The sequence below is a fragment of the Sminthopsis crassicaudata genome, chromosome 4, assembly GCF_048593235.1.
Source record: "Sminthopsis crassicaudata isolate SCR6 chromosome 4, ASM4859323v1, whole genome shotgun sequence".
Taxonomy (NCBI): domain Eukaryota; kingdom Metazoa; phylum Chordata; class Mammalia; order Dasyuromorphia; family Dasyuridae; genus Sminthopsis; species Sminthopsis crassicaudata.
The window spans coordinates 135,031,371-135,049,872 of NC_133620.1; the positions used below are offsets into that span (position 1 = coordinate 135,031,371).

Sequence of the window (18,502 nt, forward strand, 5' to 3'; positions counted from 1 at the left end):
TTTGTTGGGTTTTTGTTTGTTTGTTTTTGGTGGGGGAGAGCTGCCTTTTTTTGTATCCCTAGTGCTTGGCAGTAATTGCTCCACTAAAATCCAATCCAATAAGAAATCATTTAAGCATATACTAAGTGAAAGGCACTGTGCTCCATATTGGGGATATAAGAACAAAGATTCTTTTAAGGCTAGAAGCCTAGTCTAATTCTTGGTTTTGACATGGAAGGCAATTGGGATGATTGGAAAGAAGGATCTTGTCCTATCTTAAGGCAATTTGACTTCTCCAGAATAAATATTAGAGCTGGCATTCAGAGTTTCTCTTACTATTTATTCACAAGCAGCTTACACTTTTTATATTTTACAAATTACTTTCTTCCAAATAACTGTGTGAGGGACAGAATACCAAATAAGAAACAGCTGGAAAGGGAGCTCCTCTATAGTCAGCTCTTACCTTCCTTTTCTGAGGAAAATAAAGCACTTAATAGGACTTAAGAAATTTCTAGATTTAGGGAAGCCATAAGACACATGTCTTGAGCAAGTCATTTATTAATGCCTCCAGGCCACTACAATCATAGGAATGGACTAAAAGAGGAGGGGGACAAGTTCTAACCTAAATTCCTTGAGTAAATTCCTTGAGTCTGAACCTAACTAGGACTATGACAGAACATCCCCCAAAACCTTCAATTTACACTATACATAAAGTTGTTTGAAGATTGCCTTTCCCTTTAGAAAGTAAATTCTTCCTTGAAGGCTAGAAGAATGGCTTTGGTGTTTTTTAGGGGGGAGGCATAGAGAATCTCTAACTCTTAGCAGATTTACTGTCATAGAGTAAATACAAATAAATGTCTAGTGTTTTTATTGTTGATGATGCTTATAGAATCAGACAGTCAAGTCTGGAAATAATTATGGGGGCAAGAGAGAGAGAAAGTGTTATGGGGGGAATGAGGCAAAATGAATACAGGGAACTAACATGGGGTCAGCAATAAAGGATGAAGTTGTAGAAGGTAGAAAACAGATAAACAAAAGAGAATAATAGGATTAATATGGGTCATGTTTGAGAGGTTATACCAGACAGACAGAAGGAATTGAGATCAAACAAGGAGAAGCTGTAGTACTGGAACAATGTGATATGAAGATGTGGTCTAAATTGAAAGGCTTCATGACTAATTTTCTCACTTGGTCTTTCTTATTGTACTAACTAAGCAAGTAGTCTCAAGTCCATGTTTTGAATGTTTTTAGGATAAATATAATATTTGTGATTCATTTGATTCTTTCTACGATAAGATTCTTTTTCAGAAGGGTATAACTAAGAACAGAAGATTAAAATTATAAGAAGACAAATTAAGGTTTCTACAAAAGGCTGATTTTCTAATAACCAGAACTGTTAAAAATGGGACTGGTCATCACAGATTGTGAGATCAGTAGGTATTTAATATGAAGTTTGTTTAGATCCAATGTACAAGATAAGCATAAGAAGTGATTAATATCCTGGACTAGATTACTGTTTAAAAACTTTGTTTTATAATCCTATAATCACAAAGGCTTCCAGTATTTCTGGTCTCTTGGATGACTTAAGTTGGAAAAGATTTTTTTTCCCCCATGGGCCAATCTATTAATATTCATTATTATCCTCACTAAATTGTCTGATTTAAGATAAGGCCCTTAACTTCTCATGCCTTTGTTTCTTTTTTTCTTTCTTTCTTTTTTTTTTTTTTTTTAATAAAATGAGAACTTTAAATGACAAATGCTATTAATTCAATCTGTAACTACAACCAGGACATCTCTATTCACTCTTGATTCTTAACAAAAGGGAGGCCAAACATCACAGTCTTACAGTAACTTTCAAATTGATATGCTAAATCCAAATTCTAAAATTCTATAATTATAAATCAAGCATGGGTATTCTATATTGTTAAATGGCAACCTCCCAAAGTAAATTTAAATAATAATAAGGTGTTGATCCAATATAGACTGTGCATTAAATAATTCATCTAGAAATAAATATGGAAAACAAAAATTTTAAAATGTGCTAACAAAACAATCTAAAACTATAACTTTATAAATCAACACAGTAATTAATGGCTGAGGAAAAAGACAAGAATGCAGAAATAAGATATTCTTTGGGAGGGGTGGGGGTAAGACAATTGTCTATGTCCCAAGATAAATACATTATTCAATTTAATCTCATATCTTCTCCAACTACAGGACCATAAAAACATAAGTGAAATCCAGAATAAATGAATATTGCTAGTTTGGGGAGCTTAACAGGAGCAGCAGTCTAGTTAGGGAGAGAAGAATCAAAACCTACAGAATAGGGGGAAAAAAAACAAGTTTAAAAAAAATGTGTTAACAATTAAATAATAATAATAAAAGCAACAACTCAGTACTATCATTAACCTCCTCACTATACATCAGTTTACAATGTGACTTAAATAATCCATGGATGCTTTATGAAAATTCAACAATGCTCTTTAGCACTTTGTGATACAGGACCATTTCAGGAATAGTGGTGATACTTTCACAATAATAATGCCCAATTTACTTTCTCTACTTCTTTAATGCTGCTAAGATGTTGAGAAAATTAAAATAAATGAGGCTTTTCATCTAGAAATAATGCTCTTCAGCCTGAGTAGTCTTTAAATATAAATAGGAAGTCACAATGAAATTTACCAGTACTTTTAAACTCAAATTTGGATTCTGGAGAAACAAGAGCTGGAAGGGGAGACAGACAGATACACTGGAAGGTTAGGCAAAACCATACCTCACTATGACAGATCTATCAAACAATATGCTGATAAGTAATGTTTTCATATGCACAGAACAACTATACTAGTAGCAAACTGAAAAGAGGTGTGTATACCAACATTTGTAAATGAGAACAATCCGATAGATATTTAGAGGAAAAAAAAATGTATTTGGATCAGCTATAAAGAGAACCTAAATGGATAACCCACCCAACTTTCTGGAAGCCTCTACCTAAATTCTGTTCTTATCAGAGGTCCCAGACAGTAATAGCCTAAAGTGAAATAAAAGATGGCAATTTTAGTAAGAAATAATATGAAACTGTACTACAGAACTACCTAATAGCCCATCGACAGTTAATCAAATTAAAAAATTTCCTTAGGACTTGCATAATTCTGTGCCCTAAAATTCTAACATAAAATTTAATTTGGTGCTTAAAAAAAAGTTAGCATTTATGGAATTTCAGCAATTTCTTCTGTTTTTCCAACTTATATTCATGATCCCATATGGAAAGAAAAGGTTCTGAAATTTTACTTTAAAGTATTAAATTTTTTCTCTAGGTAAGTTTTTTGTTAATTCTAGAGAGAAAAACAAAACAAAACACCCTATCACCCCAAAACCATATCTGCAAGGTACTACAATAATACTTGGCATTTTATATTTTTAAGAGGCTTTGATCAAACCAATTCAAACAAGTGCTAAATTTATGCAAGTTCTACAAGACTTTTAAAATAAAATTCTCATGGTGATTAAGTCATGGAAAAAGTTAACATTTTAAAGAGAATAAATAATTTCACACAATACAAGAATCTATCTACAAAGTCTATATAGGAAGATTGCTTCTAGAGATATTATGCATAGAGTATATGCATAAAAATATACAAAGAAAATCAAGAAAAAAGTGGCAGGCAAAGATTACAACAGTTATTTTTCTAAATTTATCTCAATTCATGTTTTATATACCACTTGTACAAGATCCTAACAGCCATCAGAGTTTCTATTTGTTTCTTCAATTACACTATGCTTGCTATACTAGAACTAGGTAATTCAGTCATTAAACCTGCCTGTGAGTATCAGAATCCATTGAATACAATGTGATAATATGACCACAACCAAAGGTTTCTTTGGCACACAAAGTAATTTTTTCTGTCTAATTTCAATAGCCTAAGACTTGGATCAGCTTTCTGCCATTCCCTGTAAAGCCTGGATTTGTTCAACAAATGTATAAGTGATAAAGATACAGGACAGTTTGACAGTGGACATAACCCATCACCATTGCTGGAATAAACACAAAACAAATAATATAGTTACTTTGAATTTACAAACTTTGATGAAACTAGGGCAAATCCACACTCAGTTTGATCATGCAAGATTTGAGTTTTTGAAAATATAAATGTTTGTTCATTAATCACTTCAGCTGACATTAATTAAAAGCCTAAATTACCTTTAGGGAAAAAACCCTCAAATTGTGAAAAAATTTCTGAATTATTTTCAAGAACACATTTCATATTCCTCTCCCAACTTTTCTCAACTTCAAGCAGTCTTCCAACAATTTTCTCTTGGAACTTTATATTACTCTCAAATTTTCTAACTTTTCTTTAATATGCAAGAATTTTGTTGTTGTTCAATTGTTTGAATTGTGTCAGTCTCTCCATAACCTTGGTTTCCTTGGCAAAGATAACTAGACTGGTTTGTATTTTATTCTCCAGTGGCAGAGGGTAAGTGATCTGGGCCAAGTGTCAGAACTAGGAAATTTCTGAACTCAGGTTTTGACTTGAGGTATAATACTCTATTCACTGTGCCACTCACCTGCCCTTATATGTGAGAATACATCCAGCATATATGAACACATCTTAAATTAATAAATCTTTCTATATTTTCTAAATCACTGGATAGTAAAGTATCTGAGGGAAATAAAGGATGTATAAGACTATTTGAAAGTTCTATGGTCTTATAGTAATCTGATTGCAAAAATTAATCTGAAAAAAATCATGGCATCTAGTATCCAAAACAGTATTTTGAAATAATTGATTAGCAAGCATAATTTATTTCAGTCAAATAAATTATGAACAAAAATTAATAATACCATATCAGAACATTCTTCCTTGTTGGTTGAAGCAAATTTTCTAATTGTAAATTATAAATTTTCACAATCTAGAAACCATGTTTTTACAATGTGTTCTTTTAAATAATTATTTAAATTAATTTCTACTTTACTATAACAGATGATTACTCCAGTTTTTTAAGGTAAAAGAAAAAAATGTGAAAACCAATAACTTTATCCTTTCAACTACTAGACATTTCAACAGTTTAATTAGGATCAGTTATAATAACAAAGTCCATGATGTTGACAACAACAATAACAAAAGGCACTATTCTTACTTAATTTATTGGTCTAGTTATGAAATTATTTTTCAATGGATATAAAAAAAAAAAATTCCTGCTTATTTGGCTTCCCTATATCTGTTAAAGGCAATATCATTTTTACTAGCATGAAAATCTAAGAGTAGCCATCAACTCGTTTCTCCTTCAGATCTCATTGGTTGCCAAGTCTAATTGGTTCAATGCCCAAAATCCATATACCTGTCAACCTTTTCTATTCACAGTATCTCGGAGACCATTGAATCCAACTACCAAAATAAAAGGCTATTTTGAACATAAATATTTAACAAGTGGTCATCTAGCCTCAGTCTAAATACATTTAAGAAGGACTAACAATTCACTTCTCTATATATTTCACTTTTGGCCAGCTTTAACTGTTGGGAATTCTTTCTTGTCATAGAGTCTAAATATACCTCCTTTTACGTTATATTCATTGCTCCTGGTTCTGACACCCAAGGTCAAGTGATAATAAGTCAAGTTCTCTCTTGCATCTCACTATATTTCAAATATTGATGGCTCTTATCTGTCCAGTTGGTCATTTTTTTCCAGTCCAGTTACTTCTGCTCATCTTCATGTGATATGGTCTCAAATCTCTTTCATAATTCTGTATGCCCTCACCAGGGATTTCTCTAGTTTATGGCTAGACATTTCTATTGTTAATCATTCTAGTTCAGGTTTTCATTCATTTGAATGAGAACTTTATGTTCTAACTTATATGTATTGTTGTTTCCCCCTAATGGAAAGTAAGTTCCAAAAAGCAGGGATCATTCCACTCGTACCTTTGTATCACCAATGTCTAGAACAGTGAAAGAAGAACATAGTAGGGACTTAACAGAAGCTTGTTGAATTAAACTATATTATTTCAAAAAGATAGTGTTACTGTTTAATATTACAATTTTTCTTCAAGAGTAGATAACAATGTTACTTTAAGCACTTAAAAAAAATTCACCCTTCCCATCTCCCAGATTTTAGCATTTGAGGGGGTAGTGGTAGTGAGTGTTCCTATAGGAAGCCATGTAGAACCAAGGCTACTACAAGAATAGATATGCTATATTGATCCAATTCTTTGCTATCTCCTTTCCTAGTGTTATTTCTTTTTCTCTGTTCTTTTTGTTTAAGTTATTTATATAAGATTCATGGTAGTTGCTGACAGACTTAATATTCAGTATGGAAATCAGTATTAAACTTTTAATTCTGTTATTAGCTTCATTAAGTGTTTTTTGTTCGTTTGTTTTGTTTTGTTTTGAACATTTTACTTAAATAAGTATTGAGAGGATTCAGTACCAAAAAAAAAAAAAAATGTTGGAGAACCCTTAATTTGTAGTGGTTAGCTTAAAAGGATGATGATGAAACCCAAGAGGAACCTAAAGATGGTTAAAAACAATGTTAAAGGGGTCAGCTAGGTGGCAGCTAGGTGGCGCAGTGGATAGAGCACCAGCCCTGAATTCAGGAGGACCCGAGTTCAAATCTGGTCTCAGACACTTAACACTTCCTAGCTGTGTGACCCTGGACAAGTCACTTAACCCTAGCCCCAGGAAAAAAGAAAAACAATGTTAAACATATTTTCAAGTTTTTCTTACAATGAAAAAAGAAATTTAAATGTTTGAAATATTAGCAAATCTAAAAATTTATTAGCAATACTTCATCTATGATATAGATTTTTAACGTGGCTATCTTGCAATGTATGATAATAACATTCAATTGTAGCATTGATAAATTTTCAATGGAATTTAATGACTTAAAAGTTTTTGCCAAATTCACTTTTCTCTAAAAGAGCAACAAAAAAAGATATCCCCAATTATAGAAAATTTCAAGTTAAAGATTTAATATTTATGAAAAATTTAAAAACATGAAGAAAAGCATATGTTAATAAAAGTAAAGGAGAGGTCAGGAAATAGTTAAATATAAACAACAGTTTATTTGAAGCACCCTTCAAACATTAAATTTTCTATGTTTCTTTAGGAATATTTATAGGTGCAATGTCTAGTGTGAGCTGAGTAAAATGCAGAAAAACATTTTCAGCAGCAGAGTTAAAAGGGGAAAAGTAATTTTTCTTCATCCTAACAAGGTCACCTCTAGAACAGACTCCCCTCATCTCCCCCATCTTTATGTTAATATTTCTAATAAAGTGTAACATTTTCCATTATTATCAATGTTCTTTATGATCCAAAGAAAAGGCAAAACAAGAAGATAAAAGAACAAGATACAGACCACTCTGTTATAATCTTGAAATTGTCTGTTTGGTAAACTTTTTTTGTTTTCCACCAGGGCTACTATTACTACTATAACACTCTGAAAATATGAAATAACTAGGGAGAAAAAAGTAGTATCTGTTTGTCCATTTGATTTTTCCCTCCTAGTCTGAGTGTTTCAATTAGATTCTTACTAGCATCCATCAATGCAATTAACATAATTACCAAGCTGAATAACACAAAAGCTTGTGCTTTACAACTGACCATATGTATTTAAAAGCTTGCACCTGGACCACCATAAGTACCATATAAAAAATCACCCAGAAGAGAAGAAAGTGAAATTCTCCCTCCCAAATTTATTTTTTAAAATTCTAGGTTAAAACTGACAGGCATTACTTTATTAATTTTTACTTATGATAAATATATCAGTTTGCATACTGTCTTGGGGAGGTGGGACATAATAGAGGAAGGTAGGAAAAAATCTGGATCTCAAATATCTTACAAAAATGAATGTTGAAAATCCATCTTGTAATTTAAAAAATAACATACCATTGAAATAAAAACAAATTTTAAAGAGCTTATAGTAAAGATAAAGTTAAATTTTTCTTTCACTCTTACTTAGTTTTCATTGTGTAAATAAGATTACAATCCATGAAGCTAAAGCAAAATGTTAGATTTGACCCCATCATTTACCCCTTTCTTTCCAATATTTGTTCACAGGAGGCACAAGATGATCTCATTCAACATTTTAGGGGTTGCAAAGCTATTACACTTGCTAAACACTCAGCAAACATATAATTTACAAGGCAGCATTAGACAGAGTTCAGGCTCTTTCTTGGCATATGTATAGTATCCCAAGCTTGTGACATTTCAATGAAAAGCAGGCATCCTGGGAAGTAGACTAATGCTAATCAATAGATTTGACTCTGGGAAAAAGCCTGGATTGATGATAAAAGGAAACATTGAACATAAAGCCAGATCATTACTTAACTTAGCAGCTATCTATCATTTACATAAAGATATAAATCTTTGCTTCTTTAAATTTACTTTCCATCCAAGTCAATATGAAATACTAATGATCTATTAGATTACTAAAATGAATCAGTTCATATTTTGAAATTTTAAACAATTTCCAATAATTTAAAAAAGAAACTACAGTACTTTACATTTCCACACACCTACTCTTTTAAGTTCTATTACAAAGGATTATGATTCCTTAGGAGAAAGTGAGACTGTAGACTTTGCATAGCCCTCCCTCACTCAAATCTAATTCATTTGTATGTTATGGCATCACCTTCCTGATGTCATAGATGTCTTAAAGAAGGACAATCAGGGCCAACAAGGATGACAACAACAATAGCAAGAGATGAGGTAACCTACAGAAGCAATAGTGAGTTTGGCTTAATGTTACCAGAATTAAAAGTGTAATATTCCACACTGAATATTGTCTATCAACAACTACCATGAATCTTATAAACAAGTTAAACAAAAAACAGAGAAAAAGAAATGAAAACTCTAGGAAAATGCTAATTCTATTAAGATTTTTCCTGCTGAAATCCTATTAAAAATGAAATACTGCAAAAATGTGTGTGAAACTTTAAGAGTTTCAAAGAATCTCCTTTCCAACAGTTTTTGAATGAAAGACATTAAATATAAGCCTTCATGTCAAAAACGAGGGATGAGTTTTATGAGCACTATGATGTAGTGAAAAGAGTACTGGGCTTGAAGTCAGAAAAGGTGAATTTAAATATCAATTTTTCTGCATACTAGTTATGTGATTGTGGGAAAACAGTTAATAGTAACAACTGCCATTGCCATTTATATTACACTCAAAAGTCTTAAGAAATACTTGTCAAATATTAGTTCATATTGTGAGATAATATTGCCTTAGGTGAGAAGCACTATTCGCTCAGTTAAGTCTTGAGTTCAGAGCCTGGCTATGATCCTGTATAATCAAGATGTGTGACCTTGAAGTAAGGTATTCTTTTTGCTTGACCTCAGTTTCCTCAACTGGAAAAAAAAAATGATAATAATTCTTCGCTGCCTTACCTCATAAGAAAGCATTTTCCAAAATAAAGCATGCTGCTTGCTATAATGACAGCTAGTATGGCACTAGGATTCAACCTGGCCTTAGAAATTTTGCATTTATTAATATGCCCATATCAACATCCTTCTTACTTTGACATTTTAGAACCATTTGTTCTAATTGGCTATGAAAGAAACAATACAATGACAAAGAGGTAGTGTGGAATATTGGATAAAAAGCTGGCCTCAGAAGTAGGAAGAGAAGATAAGAAAAATACTGGCTATGTGACAATGGCTAAGTAACTTACCCTTTCAGTTCTTTAAGCATTTCTTACCAGAACATGCAGACCAAATTAGTAAATAAATTTTCCTTTCTCTGGGAAGAGCCCCCTACATAGATAAAATCTCAGATACAGTCCCTATTCCTCTTCCTAGTTATAAAAGTAATTTTATTTTTACGTGGCAAATCCACATCAGCACTAACCTGTAAAATTCCGCTTATGGAAATAATTATTGAAAATCCAAAATAAATTATACACCTGCAAACATGTATATATTAAAGTTAACACCTCGTACCATCTCAATTAGCTCAAATTAGCTAAGCTGACAAGAAAAGATGATAGATGTTGGGAAGGGATGTGGGAGAACTGGGACACTAATGCATTGTTAGTGGAGTTGTGAAATGATTCAGCCATTCTGGAGAGCAATTTGAAACTATACCCAAAGGGCTATCAAACTGTGCATACCCTTTGACCCAATAGTGCTACTACTGGGTCTGTATTCCAAGGAAATCATAAAGGACAGAAAAAGACTCACATGTACAAAAATGTTTGTAGCAGCCCTTTTTGTAGAAGCAAAGAACTGGAAAATGAGTTGATGCCCCTCAATTGGGAAATGGCTGAATAATTATGGTATATGAAAGTAGTAGAATATCATTGTTCTATAAAAAATGATGAACAAGCTGATTTTTAGAAAGGAATGGAAAGATTTACATGAATTGATGTTCAGTAAAACAAACAGAACTAGGAATACATCATACATAGCAATGACAAGACAGTGCAATGATCAACTATAAAAGACTTGATTTATCTCAGCAGGTCAAGAATCTAAGAAAATTCCAATAAACTTTTGTCAGAAAACACCATCTGCATTCAGAGAGAGAGAACTATGGATACTGAATATGGAGAAATAGGGAGACTGAATCAACAAACACTATGTTCACTTTTGTTTTCTTCTGGTTTTTTTTTTTTTTCCTCTTGTGGTTTTCCCCTTTTGTTCTGATTTTTCTCTCCCAACATGATTCATAAAGAAATGTGTATTTTAAAAAATTAATGCACATGTATAACTAGGAAAAAAAATAAAGTTACTCTTTAGACTTAAAGTGAAGGATATAATCCTGAAGATTCAAGCAAGTAGCAATACTACTTCCCAGAAGTTTGTAAAATGCCACTAACATTTAATTTATTTCCTTTTAAAGGGAACTTGGACTGAGAGAGAAGAGCAAACTGTTCTACCTCTATCCTCAATTTTATCATTTTCAATCTAGCTTTTACCCTATTATCTATGATGAAATAATAATACTTATGGGTGAAATAATAATGAGTCAGAAAAGGACTTGCAGAGCAAGCTTCATTTAACTATTCTCACAGCTAGCATTTCAAGTGTTCATAAGCACAGGAATACAAATAGATACCTCCCATTTCTCCTTATTTTGTCACTCCAAATATATATATATATTATCCAAATGCATTGAGATTACTGCTTGAGTTTTCAAATACACGTTTCAAATCATTTAAACCATTTCTATAACTAGTGTGCACACGTTCTGGGCAAACTGAGAATTCAGGCACATGAATGAACTTGTTCTCATATTCAATCCATAAAACTAATCTCCTAAAAAGGTATCTTTCCCTGAGGGAGATACATGTAACACTCAGGTAAAATAGCAAAATTTTTAAAAAGGGAAAGTTTATTTTAAAAATATACCTTTCACAAAAGCAAAAACTACTTTGAATATTTGGTAGATTCACAAAGCAAATAAAGAACAGTAAATTCATGGATTTGAAACTCTAATTAGTTTTGCTACAGACTATTTCTGGAATCAGCTAACAATCTCAGATAAGAGGTATGGGTGATGGGAAGAGAATGAGAAAAAGTCGGCAGAGATCTTTCATTCTCTTTTCTTTCATTTATTTGGAAAAACAACTCAGAAGAAATGCTCTACTGATCGGTTAGAACCATCTTAGGGGATGAATCCCAGCACATGATTTCCATGTATTTTATCAAGTATCACAAAACATTTTTTGTTATTATTTATGCCATATTTATAAAGTGTCCTCTAGCTACAATTTGTGATACTCAATATATCCTTCTAACTTCATAGTCTCCATTATACCAGAAGGAAGGTGGTAGCTTGGTTAACAATGGAAAAAGCATTGCCTTTTAAGTCAAAGCACCTATGTACAAATCTTGCCAAAGATATTTATAAACTGTTGGATACTGTAGAAGTCATGCAATTACCTTGGACTCCAATTTCATCATATGTCAAATGAGGGATATAATTGACCTGGGAGGTCTTAATCTGATTTTGTCAATTTATTTCCCATATGGGAAATCCCTCCCTCTAAGCCAAGTAGACAAAACAAATATGAAGTCTTTAAAGCATAAGGAGCTGCCTGAGATATGATGTTAAAAGATATCCTTGATTTTACATAGCTATCAGAAGGTTGAAGTTGAAATCAGGTCTTCTCAACTCCATTTCCCATATTATATTCATTATTTTAGCTAACTCTTTCCACTATCATAGGAAGATAAAAATAATACTCTTTTAACTGATGATGGCTTTAATTCAAAAGAATATCCATTAAATATCTAATGGTAATATCATACAAGTTGCTGTAGAATAAAAAATGTTAACAAAATGTTAACAAAAATCTCTAACATCAATAGGGTTATTTTGCCTGGGAACTACAACATTACTACAAATAAACAAAATGCAAAGTAATTTCAAGAAGAAAAAGACATTCACAACTGGGGCAAGGGAAAACAAAAGACTTTTTTATATAAAGTGGGGAAAATGAGGAATGTTTTCAAAAAGAAAGATAAAAGAGGAATATATAAAGGTACTAGTGATGACCCATGCAAATAAAGGTATGAAAGATGGAAATGAAATATTTTGTTTGAGGAATAGTTAAGAGAGTTTGACTGACAGAAATAGAAATAATACAAAGTCAGATCAAAGAGGCACATTAGTAGAAAACAGATTATAGAAGACTTCAAATGTCAGACTACTCAGTTTATATTTTATCCTAGAGGCAACAGGGAGTCAGTGAAGATTTTATGAGTTAGCAGATGACATCGTTGTCTCTATGTTTTGGGAATATCTAATGGACATCTGGGAGAGATGAAAGCCCAGAGGCAGCAGATTTTTACAAGAGTTCTGGTGACAGTGACCTCGAGTAGAGATGTGAATGCAGTGAAAAGGAGAGGTTCAAAAGATATTGTGGATATAGGATCAAGACTTGGAGGACCTGTTTAATTGTAAGAACTTAAAAACCAGAAAGAATCAAGAAAGATGTCAAGGATGAAATCCTAAATGACTAATCCTTAAGTAGTACTCCAAAATGGGGAATTCTGAAGGAAGGATAGGATTGGAGAAAAATATAATAAAGTCCAGCATTCTACTCATAGATCCAATCTGATATCCAATAGGTAGTTGGCAATATGGTACCAAATAAAAGAAATCTAATCAGAGATACATAGTTGGAAATCAATCTATGTCAAAGCAGAGACAATTATTGGCCTTCAGTCCTACCACAGGATTTCTTCACCTCTGCTATGTCCTTATTCCAATTATGGAATACACTCCCTTCTCCTCTATGCCTCTTAAAAGTTCCTCTCTTACCTAATGATGTAGCTAAGGCACTAATGTCTCCATGAAGTCTTTCTTGATCCACTCAAACTACTAGTGCTTTCCCTCCCTAAAAACTTTCAAAAGAATTTATCTGTATTTATTAACTTTATATTTGTGCCAAGCATGCATGTGTGTACACACCCCCTCCCTGACCCCGACATTAGAATGTAACTTCAATGCAAATATGGATTGTTTCCTTCTCTGTATTTGTATCCCCTGTGTCTGTAACAGGGCCAGGTACATAGTAGGGATATTTATCTGTTGACTGGTTATATTAAACTTATGAGAGATGATGGATTTACCAGAATGTAGAGAGAAATAGCATAGTACAGATTCTGTGGAGATGTCCAAAACTGAATATAAATGGAAAAGGTTCATGGTGGGATAAGACATAATGTAGAAGAAGTTAAGGTAACAAGGGATTTTAAGGGCAGTTAAACTGGTTGACCATAAGGTGAAGACAAAGGTAAGGAAGTGAGACCAGATATGGGTAGCAACAGATGGATAAGTCAATGAAGAAAACTTGAGAATTCTAGATTTGGGATGTGGAACAGTCATAGGAGATGGTCTGATAAAGGCCAAGAGGAAACAGAAGTGATGAGAAGCAATGTAGCTAAAGACTAACACCTAGTTTTCTGATTCACAATACACAAATTAAATTACTAAATGACTATTAAAATTCTTCAAAGGATGTTGACTGGGACAGTCACTCCATTGACATGAAAATCTTACTAAGCTTTTTCACCAGAAATTATTACAACCCTAGGCACAGATAGAAGCACCAACTTGTACTCTTTCTAGGGATCAGAACTTGTTTCAAAACATAGTAAGTTCACTATCTAGAAGGCTGAAATAATAACTGAAGAATTGCATACTACTTTCTTGCTCCCTTCATAAAATGTTAGTATACTTAATGGCTTTTGACAGTCTTTGTTCCCTAATATTATTTCCTTAGCAAAGAACACCAAAGTAACCTTTCAAGAATATTTACGTCTAATCTTGGAAAGTGAACTCTTCCTTTTTTCTTCTCTTGGATGAATACGTAAAGCTTCAATTGTTCTTTTGTCATTAAACATGGGTCCAAAGGAAGTATATATTTTATTTACTACTTTCCAGTGATGACATTTACCCTACTATTGAACAAATACAAAAAGATGCAAGCATAAAAGCTCAAATTTCAATTCTGCTTCAAAAAAATATTTTTAATGTGAAAGGAACAACTTTATAATCTGGATGAATGCAACTTCTAAGAAAGGACAAATTTTCTTTTTCTTTTTCTTCCTAGTTGAAAATCCAGACAAGAAAAGGCTCAGGCTGATATTCTTGAGATGTTAAGAATTTCCCTTTACCTTACCCTAAAGAAAATATAAGCTCCTTGAGGGTCAGTGAGCTTTTGTTTCTATTGTTTTCCATAAACTAGCAGTACCTAACATGTAGTGATTAGTTATTAAATGCTTGTTAAATTTGACTGAATTCTCTATTATTTTATTCAAAATCACTATCAAGTTTAATGGAGAGTCCCAACTTCTAGGATTCAATATTGAAATTTCATTAAAACTTCTCATTTTCACATAGATCATATTATCCAAGAATAGGTGTTCTTAACCCTTTCATGAATAGATTTTAGATATCTAAGAAATTGGGTAAATTTAAAAAAAAAAAAAGTATTTTAATTTCACTATTGGTTTCCATTATAATCCTCTGTATTTTATTTTATGCATCTGAAAACTTTCTGAGTAGTGATCACCCTCCCAACCCAAGGGGTCAATCATACAAAAAATAAAAATAAAAAAGATTGAGAATTCCAGTTTATTCTCTATTCTCAGATTACATATTTCTAGACCAAATTCTTTTAAAACCTGCATTTATAGGTAGAACTTTACATCCCTTCATTACTTTATTTGTTCTTCCTAGAGCATGTCTAATTTAATGTTTATTACCTAAGCTATAGAAATCAAGATTACCTATAGTGTTTTAATTATGATCACTTCAGAGTTTGAAACAAGACTAACAAGCATTTTCTGATCAGTTTATAATTGATTTCATAATGTTAAGCTTTATTCATTAGTTTTAGAAAGTGAAAAATTTGAATCTAGGAGAATTTTAAAAATGGAAAATCCAAGAAATTAAGAATAGGTTAGTTTATTTTTATCTACTTCTTCATGATCAATTAAATGCCTCTTATATTACAAGAATTCAAACAAATATTTACTAATCTACACAATTTGTAAAGCTACTTACCAGATTTCATTCATTCAATAGTTACATAATTCAAATGATATAAAATGTGATACTTTGGAAACTAAAATAAACTTCATTACTATTGTCTAGTTGCCTCACAAGATTGACATGAAAAATCTAAAATTTCATTATCATCATGCATTCTTAAATCTATATACTAGAACAAAAGATATTCGAAAGAGTAAGTTATGATTTAAATATTCACGTATTTGGATATAAATATGAAAAACCATAAGAAAATATTTGGAGATAAATTTAATCTCGAACATAAAAAAAAAATTAGGTTTTCAAACAAAAATATCCACAAATCACTCAGTATTTACCTGTTCAGTATCAGAAGAACCAGCTATTTAACTATGAGGAGAATGAAATAAGTAATATTTCGTCATTACCTGACATCTCAGCTATAGGGAATGAAGTTGAAAGTTGGAAGAAATAATTTGCAAATAAACACAGGACAAAATAGACCCAACAATAAAAATAAGCCCTTTTTGGAACCCCAGTATTTTTTCCAAGACTACATTATATTATTTCTTCTGTAATTATCATACTTTACTATTTAAGAACTGAATCAATTCCATAAATAATTTCCTAGAAGTTTCAAATTCTAAAGAATTTCCCTTATATCAGTTGTGGCAAAAATCAATTCTATCAGAACATTTTGCTATATTAATCAATAATAATTTATTTTTAAGATTATCTATGTCTAACATTTAAAACATTATATATTGTCAGTATTGGCTACACAATTAAAAAAAATGAATGAATCTGAAGATAAAATATCTCTAAATATTACTAATAGTATTTATTTATATAGTGCTTATGAACCAGGTGCTTTACAAATATTATCTCATTTGATTTTTGTGACAACTCAAGATTGGTAACTGCTATTATTATCTTCATTTTATAAATGAGGAAGCTGAGGCAAATGAAAGTTAAGTGATTCATCCAGTGTTACAGAACTAAATTTGAATTCCAGTCTTATTAATTTTAGCTAAGCTTGTCTATAGTTATTAGACAAAACAGTAGACTATATTTATTAAAGTCACCTAAATAGTTATTGTTTTATTCTTTATTCAAATCATTGACAAAAAAAGACAATTAAGAAAAGGCAACACGTTTGCATAAAATTATGGTGATAATCTGTGGACTAATTACACATAGGTGTGACAACAATTCTTACAGACATAAGAAAACAATTTAAAATTCAATAAATGTCAGTGCATCAAAAATCTGTCCAAGTAGGAGATATTAATAAGACAAAATAAAAGACTACCAGATTTCCATTAGCTTGCAAAGTTTGTTGATTTTACAGCCGGACAAAATGTATTAAAAAACAATATATACTGCTATGGTCCCACAAAACTCTGAAGATACATGAGCTTGCAAGACTGACTGATTAAAACAAAATTGGTACACCAGACTCTAATCCAATTTCATCATTACTAAAGGAAACTTGATCCACATTCATATTGACCTAGAAGCCAGCAGCTAGATTCTTGAAATAAAGATGTAATTTCTCAGGATCTGGTATAGAACTAAGGAAAACAAGGTCCCTTACTGGACTGTGGGTATTTCCTTTGTCTCGACTGTGCCTGAATTTGTTACAGGGTCAAAGGAGTTATTATCCCATTGATTCTTGCAAATTTGCTTAGGAAGGGAAAAAGATCTGGCCTTGAAATTATTTACACTAGAAAACTGTGGGGTTTTAAACTATTCTTGTTCATTTCTCATGGGAAGGAGATACCTTTCCACATAGTAAGAGATATCCCTTTCTATCCCACTCAAATGGCAACCCTTGGCAATATTACACTAACTTTGACTAAGGATCTCTTATCAAAATGACTGATTACCATATGTTTCTGGTGAGTAAAGCCTTAATCTCTGCAAGCAGGTTGCTGCTCTGAATCTGAAGGGTTTTCAACAACTCTGTTACTTACCCAAGCCAATCACTGGCCAAAAAATAATTCCAAATGGCTGTTTCAAAAATTGCCTTCCTGTCACTGCTCAATCTGTACCATAAGGAACAAATGATTCTCATATTTCATCCTCTCTCCTTCCTGGCTGTTTACCTAAAGAGCCAATAAACATGTATTAAGTACTTACTACGTCCTGGGCAGATGCTGCCTAAGTGGATGGTGCATCCTTGGGGGAGGAGACACATGCATTTTGGGGTTCAAGTCTTAGACCATTTACATCCATAGACAAGTAATTTAACATCTTAGTGCTCAGGGTAACTTCTCTAAAACATCAGAGTATACCTGCTTTGGACTTACTTAGATACTCACTTAAAATTTTCTACAATGATGAAATGACAGGTTTCCACCCAAAAGGGAAAATTATGCCAGATACTGTACAAAGAAAAGAAGGTACAAAAGGGTACTATGGGGAAACAAAGAAACAATATCCTATCCCTAAACAAACACAAATTAAGAAAAAATAAAAAAAGAGGTTCTATGCAGGTCACTAGGAGGTGAGTGGGGTTTAGGAGAGCTGCCCTACAGAAGGCAGTGGTACATGGGGGAGCTTGGAAATCCAAAGAGGTTGAGATAAGGAGGAAGCAATATATTCCAAAAAGGGGAAAGGCCAATGGATAATACAGGTTGTAGTTAGACAGGAGGGACTGAAAAGTCAAAAAGAATAGTGTGAATTTTATTCCAGAGACAAGAGTGGGGATGGGATGGAATGAGGATGTTAGAAGAGACAAGGCTCCCAATCCTAGCAATTTATGCGTGAATAGAGGAACAGAATAAAGTTATATCCAGAGGATATACAGTCAGAAAGGCACAAAAACCAAGTCCAGTAAAACAATGCCTGGGTAAGGTCACCACTTACAAAGGAGGCCAAAGGATTAAAAGAAAAAAGGTAACATGTTCTGACAAGCTTTTATTACAAAGCAATATGGATGCCTATATTTGCCCTTATAGTTACTTATATGCAGATGAAGCTTTTCTTATTAGGATAGTATCATTATTTAAACAAGTTCTTCATATTCAATTGCCTCTAGTACATCCCT

The 18,502-nt window shown here is 32.3% G+C and overlaps 1 protein-coding gene and 1 long non-coding RNA gene across 10 annotated transcripts in view; both read right to left on the minus strand.

Moving 5' to 3' along the window:
• The window catches only part of ARID1B (AT-rich interaction domain 1B), a 523,204-nt gene that overhangs the window by 241,462 nt on the left and 263,240 nt on the right, over positions 1-18,502 (minus strand). The gene's annotated exons all lie outside the window — the stretch shown is intronic.
• LOC141565824 (uncharacterized) overlaps positions 1-18,502 on the minus strand; it is a 44,129-nt gene continuing 25,627 nt past the window's right edge. The window contains exon 2 of the long non-coding RNA XR_012489155.1: positions 1-18,502. This exon is cut by the window's right edge and continues 14,485 nt beyond it. This is a non-coding gene — a long non-coding RNA (uncharacterized LOC141565824).